The 9,607-nt window shown below is 38.7% G+C and overlaps 2 pseudogenes; both read right to left on the bottom strand.

Annotated features, from left to right (window-relative positions):
• Positions 1–5,427: 5,427 nt before the first annotated feature.
• LOC147462733 (ubiquitin-ribosomal protein eS31 fusion protein-like) lies at positions 5,428–5,877 on the bottom strand (annotated as a pseudogene).
• A 333-nt stretch (positions 5,878–6,210) lies between these two features.
• On the bottom strand, positions 6,211–9,031 carry LOC147462732 (large ribosomal subunit protein uL1y pseudogene; annotated as a pseudogene).
• Positions 9,032–9,607: the final 576 nt, after the last annotated feature.

Here is a 9,607-nt window from a genome sequence, read left to right as displayed (position 1 = left end):
GAGTCTATAGCATACATATTGATCAAAGCTCTGCTATCTACAACAACCAAAACACTATAAATATTCATCGCATTAAAAACAACATCCTATGCCAAAATACTAAAAAAATGTTTTTTTTTTTTTGGCTTTCTCCTAGTGAACGCAGAGCGTCACGACATCGGCATCAGTATGATTGTTTGATGTTAGTGCTTGAGTCATTTCATCGATATAACCTTCAATATGAGCGCCAATATGAATGCCAATAAGACTGCAATATGTACCAATACCGGCATTGACGCTAACATTTGCACCAAAAGATTAAAATGTTTTGGAAAGAGTGCACGTTTCATCGGTGCAGTTGTTACAAATGACTTATTGAAAGCCACTGTCAATAACTACTATTAGGACCAAAAACGACTCAAAAAGGGCTATGCAAGGAATTGGTTAACTTGTTAATCAATAGAGCCATTGATGGTCAAAACGGATCCAAATTTGGCCACTTTGAGCATTTAAAGCATATCTATGGGATTAAAGAGTATCTAGGTACATATCTCTAGCTTTTCACACTATTCCTTTGTGGTACACCTCGAAGTTTGTTCTCATTCAAGTGACTTGGGCACAAACAACTGTTTCTTCACTTTTAAATTACTTTTTTTCCTCCTCCTCCTCCTCCTCCTCCTCTCTCTCTCTCTCTCATGACCTTTTGTTTAGCTCTACTCACCTTTATGAGCTTTCCCTCCGCTCTTGTACTGTTAGTGTTGCTGGTTGTTAGCTCCATTATACCTTATATGGATCTTTTTGCAAGACAAAATCCCCTTTGGCTCTATTATACAGAACCAAAATGTAGGTGAACAACTCCATGTAGATGACATGAGTGACTTCACACTCACTATTTACTCTTTCATGTCGTTCTAACTCTTCTTAATGATTCAAGTAAAATTTTAAATTTTATATAGTACATAACTTGCTTTTTTGACATTATCGATGTGCTCAAAATATGCCACAAGACTTAAGACAAGCCTAATTGAGTTATATTTTACAACTGGAGAAAATATTTCATTGAAGTCAATACATTTCTTTTGAGAAAATGCTTTTACCACAAGCCTGGACTTGTACCTTTTCTTCTCACCTTCTTCTTCCTTCAACATATACACCCATTTGTTCTACAGTGCCCGCTTGCTTTTAGGAAACTCAACCAACTTCCATGCTTGGTTGCGATGTAATGAGTCCATTTCCACTTGCATGTTCTTCATCCTCTTCTTTGAATTCATGTTGCATAGCTTCTTCATATGATTCCGGATCTCCAAAATCTGAGACTAAGAGATGGTTGATGGAAGGAACAAACCTTTCTGGATGTCTACTTGCTCTTGTGGATTAGGAAATAGGTTGAGGCTCCTCATTTGTTGACGTTGTTGCACGTTGTCACCATTTGCACTCCTTGAGTCTTCACCATCCTCAAGCTCCATGTACTCAATCACCTATTTGTTTTGTTTGTTTTCTTTCCAAGTAATCTTTGTAAATATTTTGTTCATTAAAAATTACATCCCTACTTCTAATATTTTACCATCTTCAAGATTCTATAGGTGATACCCAAAGTCAGCTTCTCCGTAGCCAATGACGAAACACTTTTTGGACTTTGCATCTAGCTTTGACCTTAGGATTTTGTCTATGTGCATGAAAGCCTCGCACCCAAACACTTTGAGAAATGCATACTTCACCAGTTTACCTATCCATGCCTCTTCTATAACTCCCCCATCCAATGCCGTTGAGGGTGACCAGTTGATCAAGTACGCAGACGTACTTACTGCTTTCTCCCAAAGCTCAAGCAGTAGGCCTGCATGTAGCCGCATGCTTCGTGCTTGCTCCATGATTGTTCTATTCATCCTTTTGGAAATTCCTATTTGTTGAGGTGTTCATGGGGTTTTCCTTTTCCCTTGAATGCAATTGCTAGCAAAAAATCTCTCAAAAGCTTGGCTGCAATACTCGCCTCCATTGTCGAATCAGAGGTACTTAATCTTGGTACCTACTTCATTATCCACAAAGGCTTTCCATCGTTGAAATATGGAAAACACATCGGATTTATTCTTCATTACAGTTTTACTGATTCTTCATTACAGTTTTACTGGTCGCATCGTCTATGAATGTTACATAGTACAATGAGCGACCAAGTGATGGTGTGCTTGGAAGACCCCAAACATTAGAATGAACCAACTCAAGTTTTTTATTTTTTCTTTCATTTTTTGATTTTTGAAATTTAACCCTCTTTTGGTTATTGTAAACCCAATCTTCACAGAATTCTAAGTCCGCTTCTTTCAAACCTAGGAGAAACTTCTTTGATTGAAGGATCTTCATTCCTTTGGCACTCATATGCCCAAGTTGGTAGTGCCAGACCGCATTGTTGATTTTTGTAGCTATTGCACAAGTTAAAGATTGTGTGTTGACAATACACAAGTAAAGTGTACCAGCCTTTTCTCCTTTGGAAACCACCAAAGATCCCTTTGAGATCTTCCAACGTTTGTTTTCTAATGCAATGTTGTGACCTTCATCATCCAATTGTCCTGTAGAGATTAAATTTTTGCAAAGAGAAGGAACATACCTAACATCTTTAAGCTTGCATTTATCTCCATTAGTAGTTTTGACACAAACTGTACCTTTGCTGACAATTTCACAAGCTTCATTATCTCCCAAGTATACATACCCAAAATTACCTTTGATGTAGTCTTGGAAATGCTGCTTGTGCGGTCTCACATGGAATGAAGCCCTAGAATCTACTATCCATGAACTAGACACATTGTCTAATGAGATAATTAGAGCTTCTTGCTCTACTTTAACTACCACGTTGGCCTCCAATGTTGGCTTGTTTTCTTGAAACTCCGACCCCTTCTTCTTCTTTGATCAACAATCCTTCTTGATATGGCCTTTCTTGCTGCAGTTTCTAATATTTAAGAACTAACTTTGTGCGTGACTTGCTCCTCCTTGAGCCATCACAATCCTTTTGGTTTTTGAACCTCTCCTTAGGCCTTGCTCTTGTTTCCACTGATAGTGTAGCACTTGATGATTCACATGTGTTTCTCCTTCGCATTTCCTCGCTTAGGATAACACCCACAACATCTCAAACTTAGGATTTTTTGTGTCATAGACAAAGTTACTTATAACCATCACAAGGATATCCCAACTATCCGATAGAGATGATGGTATAAGGAGGGCTAGCACTTCGTTGTTGAAATTGACCTTCACCTATCAAAGTTGACTTATGTTGGTGTTAAAGTCATTTAGGTGTTCTGCAAACTGAACCATTCTTTTCCATTTTTAGATTGAACAAGTGATTCATGAGAAAACCTTATTGGATGTTGATGGTTTCTCGTAGAGACCGTCCCTTCATCAAGTTCTTCATGGCATTCATGTCTAAAGCATTTAAGGCCATAGTTGACGCCAAGATTAACCAGATTTTTCCTCATGCCTTTTGGTCAAGGATAATCCAAGCTTCATCTGGCATCATTGCGGGCTTCTTTGTAAGACCGCCTAGTGGCAAATAAAGTTCCGTTGCGTAGAGACAGTCTTTCAACTTTCATCTTCCAGTGTTGATAGTTTTTGCCGTTTAACTTCTTGATCATGAGCTTACCTTCCTCCGCCTTGCTCCCACTCAATTCAAGGAATCATTTTCTTGAGATAATTTAGTTGCGAGCAAACCTTTTGTGATACCAATTTTGTTAGTAAATAGGACGTAGGTACGTAGATAATAGAGTATCTTACTTAATGGAGAGAGACAATTTTTCACACACGATAAATTATAGAGTAGAGAGAGAGAGAGAGAGAGAGAGAGAGAGAGAGAGAGAGAGAGAGAGAGAGAGAGAGAGAGAGAGAGAGAGAGAGAGAGAGAGAGAGAGAGAGAGAGAGAGAGCACGATATACGTGATTCACCCAATGTGGGCTACATCCACAAGAAAGAAGCCACTCAATGGCTTTAGTAGTTCATACAAGAAGTAGGTTACAAAGGGATTATATCCTTAATAGATCTCCCGCTTTGCTTCACTCTCACCACCTCACACCTAATTTCACCATGCACCACAATTCCTTTTGCGTGTAGAAGAGGGCTCCTTTTATAGGTTAAAAGGGTTGTCCTCTCTCATGAGAGGTAGCCGTGTGTAGCCACCCTTGTGTAGAGAAGTCTTGGACTCTCCAATGTGCCCATGTGTGCCCCCCCTTGAGAAGACAAGTCCACCTTGAAATTGGCCATCGGCCATTGACCATTGACTTCCAAACTCTAGCCACTGGCCATTGACTACCAGCCATTGACCGAGTGGCCAATTGATCGGCTATTTTCCAACCGCTTTTCGATCGTTGTCCCGCCATAATATTCCGACAATGGCCGTGAATTTTTGGTTTGTCAATGAGTTCTTTTTTTTCACGTACCATGGCTTCTCCTCGTAAGGGGGGCCTTACAAGTGCATCTTTTATACAAAATTACAAGGGGTAAATCTAGCTCCATACTTAACACGTATGAGACAAACATAGAGTTTGGCTTACTCTACAAATGATGTTGTTGCCAATATGGAAAGTCTCCGTGGTACCCCAGCCATCTCCAAGTCTATTGTTTAGTGGAGTTATACACAGTCTTCGATATATCCACATCATTCGTTTCCTCTACAAATCCATTGTTTTGAAACATGCCACAAAGACATGTATAGGCAAGAACCATTGAATCTTCATCCTTCTTGAAATTATGCTCGGAGACATAGCTTAGAGGATATCTTTTTTAATTTTTGATTTGAACGTACTTGGATCAAGGGATTCCCATTCTAGTGATTGTATGGTGGGAACAAGACACTCATGTAGTTCTTCATGTGCACCTTCTCTAGATGAAACCTTGTATTCTTCAAAATACACAAACATACCAGCTGTTTTGGGAAGAGAGGATTGCCTATCAATATCCATAACATTTGCAATCTCTTTGTGAATATCTTTAATGCACCACAATATCTCTTGATAGGTTGCTAGTCCATATCTATTGATGGAAATGTAACTAAAATTAAAGCAAAAAAGTAAACTAATTGAGAGAACAATGAGATAAAGATTGGTTGTATCAAATATATAAGCTTTTGTGTTCCTTACAACGGAATGAATGTTAATCCAAGTTTAGCACCATATCTTTGGCCATAGTCACTATCAATCACTTTGAAGGCAAGAACATGACCTTTCCAATGGTTTTTCACTTCATTCGGCTTGGTTCTTTTCAATCTGTGTGGGCACCTTTTCATGAATAGAGCATTGTTACCCAGTCATTCACAAAACAAGACATGGATTTTCAAAGACTACTTCTTTGATGTTATGAAAATCACAAGAAGTTATACACCATGAGGTAAGGGGAATCATTACAGTTCAAAATTTTTTTAGTAGAGCATTAGCCGCTAGTTCTACATCCAAAACATGACTTTAAAAGTAAAAAACATTAAGCCTTTTGATAGGCATAGGTGAGACCACATTTTCCACAATAGTGGTGATCATGATGATTGGCCATAAAAGTTCCAGGTTCACAATCTTCATTTGGGCACTCCTTCCAAAGTTGTTGTACCTTTCTTGAGTCATCCACCTTGTAGAATAGGAGGATGGCAAGCTTCAATTTCTTTTTGTGCTTGAGCTTTTTGGGCTTGGTTTAAGTCTTCTTCTTTGTCTACTTGGTACCGCCTCTCAACTTGAGTACAAAGTGGTGGACCTGCGGACAAGGTGGAGTGTAGATTATTTAAAAATATTGTAATCAACCAGTATTCATCCGTCTTCAAACTACCTACCAGCAAAGATGATACACTTTTGATGAGGAGGGACTTCACATTGTTGATAGTATCGGAGGACTCAACCTTGAGATGGTCTTTCCAGTGAATGTCTTCACAAAGATCCGCATCTTTGCAAAATGGAGAGATCGAGCTCTTCATTGCATGTATCCTAATACCTCCTCTCCCTCTCTCTCTCTAAAATGTCTACATCGGAATTAGAAATTATCTTTCACAAAAAATGTTGCCAAATTTATGTATTTTAAGTCATTCCTTAGAAATACATTAAACAAGTAGAATATTATCAAGAAGAAAAATTCAAACAAAACCTCATTTTGTGGACTACAAAGTGGGCATACAACAGAAGAGGCACTCGGCCTCCTAGCATGCATGAACACCACAAAACTTAGCAGCATGTGAGCACCAAAGTATCCTAGAGTTAGATTCAACACTTTAATACAAACTCAAAGAATTCTTTGAGGATTCCCCATAGTCGACTTCAAATACAAAATTCGCACATTTTTCCAGTGCTTCTTCAAGAGGGAGACAAGAAAGTTCACGCTCTAATGCACATTTTGAAAAAGCTACATTTTCCCCATTTCAAGGTTTCCCACAACAACACCCATGCACATCACTTTCTTCAGCTGAAATTTAACACTTGTCTTTGTCTCATTTAACTTCTTCTGTAATGACCCTTGGTGAGAGACAAGAGTAGGAAATTTCCCCACCTTGTTCAAACTGGGACCCATGAGATGAGAAATATTCTTAATAACAACTTTAGAGGTCAAAAAGGCATTATAATTCTTTGCCAACTTCTTCACAACATTCCTATTTTTTTTTTCAGCGCATCAACATCCATGCAATCCAAGAAAATCTTCTCCACCTCATGCACACTTCATCTTGGGTCACGGGATGTGTGGGAGTTTAACTGACCACTTGAATGATTGTCATAGTTCTTCAACCCAATCTGAAGCTCAACTACCTCCAATATCACATTGCTTCTCTCATCACATTGCTTTGAGTCTTGCTCATGCTTGCTTTGCTCCTTATGCTCCCTCCCGCAATTGTGCTGCGGGCGAGAAAGTCTCTCTCTCTCTCTCTCTCTCTCTCTCTCTCTCTCTCTCCCTCTCTCTCTCTCTCTATAAAAACTCTCTGAACCAGTCTGCATCGGTATTCAATGGTTCAAAGAGTTTTTTTAAGAGGGCTATGGTAAGGTACATACTTTATTTTATTGGCAAAATAGAAATAAAACTATACATAACATTCTGAACATTCTCTTGCATGGTTGGCTCTATGAGGATGCGTAGCAAAGAGGTAGGTGAAGGACATGCATACATAAGCATAACAAGGAGGCATCTAAAGGAAATTGTAGGGAGATCACAAGGATGCAAGCATTGGAGAGCATCAGAGAGAGAGAGAGAGAGAGAGAGAGAGAGAGAGAGAGAGAGAGAGAGAGAGATTCCTTTTGCTGGTGCTTTTCTCCCCTCATGCAAAACCAAATGCAAAGAGTGTACTTCAAAGAGAGAATCTTGAAATACAAAACCATTTAGCCTCGTTTTTCAAATTTGACTTCCATAGAGCCTTGAAAGATTCCCAATAAATAAAGCATTAAAAACTGTTTATCCCCACTGACTCACTTACCTGTCTATTTTATAGTTATTTATTGAATTGTTGAGAGCATTCTAAGATTCCTTTGGCACACTAAGGTTCCTGTACTAAATGCAGCAGACGATACGACAATGTTGGGAAGAAGCAACAAAGGAAAGCTGACCATCACACGTGCAAAGGTTAGCCATGGGTAGCACGAATTTCATTAACATGATCACAAATATGTGAACAAGTTAATAACATTGAGTGATCATATTTCAAAATATGCGATCACGTTAAACATTCACGTGACTTCTCCTTAACCTATACAAATCGTCCACTTTTGTAAGCCTGCTTAAATTTTTTCATTTCCTAGTGGGCCCGGTTTAGGGTTCACATAGTTTCCCAATAAGCCTGTAAGGTCCCCAAGCCATTGGGGTGACTTGATAAATGGACTTCCTTTATTCTAAAATCCCGTTGATGACACCCTACTCTGTTTCCACAAAGTAGAGATATGAGCAACAGAATAGATGAGGTTCCCTATTCATCATGTTCATGGTTATAAGGGTCATACACCACAATCCAAGTCGATAAATCAAGGATTCTAATGAAAGCCACTTCCTAACATAAAGATGAAATCCCATTGACATATTTAGAATCCATAAACAACACCTTTTTCTCCACGTTTAAGAGGTAAAACCTCCATCCATAAACCATAAATATGATATGAGACTTCGTGTAGACTAACTAGAAATCTTGTGAAAAGTACCCGACTAATTGGGTCCACCCATCTGTAGACATAGATCTATTAGGATACTAGTCTCCCACTTTTCACACTGTACTCACCCATTCTTCTTGTTTTCTAATTACTACCACATTGTTTTTCATATACAAACAAGTTCTTTTATTAATTCCGAGCACACTTTCTTTCATCCAGCCCTTCAAACAATACCAAAAAAATTCAAACAAGATCTAATGACGACAATCCTATATTTCAACAAAAAAACCTTTTCCAATTTCTTATGAGTTTGCCGCTACCCGTGGAGTTCTGTCTAACCAACAGATCCTTTGCAAAGGATTTACTTATTTGCTGACCACGAAATGCAAAAACTTCCCCCGATGCTAACCGCAAGGAAACATCTCGCTAACAGCAAGGCATCCTCCTAATCGCAAGGTATCTTGCTAACCGCAAGGCATCTTGCTAGCCACAAGAGACAAAAAGAGAGTTGATAACCTCAGCTTATTCTCCACTAACCATGGAATCACCTTCCTAACCGCAAGTTCCATCTGGAAATAAGGTATTCTTCCAACAATTGTTTTCTTTAAGTGATTTCTCAAACATGATTAACTAACTCTAATATCAAACAAAGACGATTCATCAAACAGTAACCATAAATCAAACAATTTTTTCTCTACTCTATGAAATCATATGCTTGTTTCTTGTGATATAATCACGATACATAGGCTTGACTTACCAGTCATCATGTATAACAATGACGAATTATAAATTCACATTACCGGATTAGCAACACGTTCGACTACCTCTCGTGGTTGAGGTTGGACGGCTTCGACTTCTTCCGTAGCTGATACCTCCATTTGAGCTACGTTTGAAGTAGTTGATGCCTTCTTTTGCACCTTTCTTGGAGGTGGAGCGACATGAGCATACTTCGAGCTTTGGGTCACTCCCTTTGGGGCCATCGTATCATGAAAGAGAAAGGGAAAAAGTGAGAAGGATAACTCAAGGAATTGAGAGGCAGCACGCCGATGATAGAGAAGAAGTTGGAGATGGAGATGGATTGGGGGTGAGAGCTTGAGGGAGAGAAGGTAACTTCAACATCAAGGCAAGAGAGCTTCCGCTTATGAGAACTTGTGTATGTCTTGAAAGTGAAGGGAGAGGGGCCTTTATATAGGTTTTGAAGGCCAAAATCAAGCTAAGAATAGCAAAAAGCAGAGAGATAAGTTCGTGCAGGTTCGTAATTGTTTTAAGAAAAAAGATGTTTTTAAATATTATTATTGCAGACACGGATCTCGATGCGCAATTTTGAGTTTCTAATTTTAGAAGAAGCTTGGATTCCAAGAAAAGAAGCTCTAATCTAAACTCACTCCTCTTTTTTCCTAAAAATACTTTTTATTTTCTAAAAGTACTTCTTCTGCTCCTTCTCTTCTAAAAATACTCCTTTCCTAAAATTACTCTCTCTTTCCTAAAATTACTCCTTCTTTCTTAAGGGTCAACTCTCATCTTTAGATATAGTCTTGAGGCTTAAGTTCGCAATA

The sequence above is a fragment of the Adiantum capillus-veneris genome, chromosome 2, assembly GCF_014529385.1.
Source record: "Adiantum capillus-veneris isolate H3 chromosome 2, ASM1452938v2, whole genome shotgun sequence".
NCBI lineage: Eukaryota > Viridiplantae > Streptophyta > Polypodiopsida > Polypodiales > Pteridaceae > Adiantum > Adiantum capillus-veneris.
This window is presented reverse-complemented; position numbering and strand designations above follow the sequence as displayed.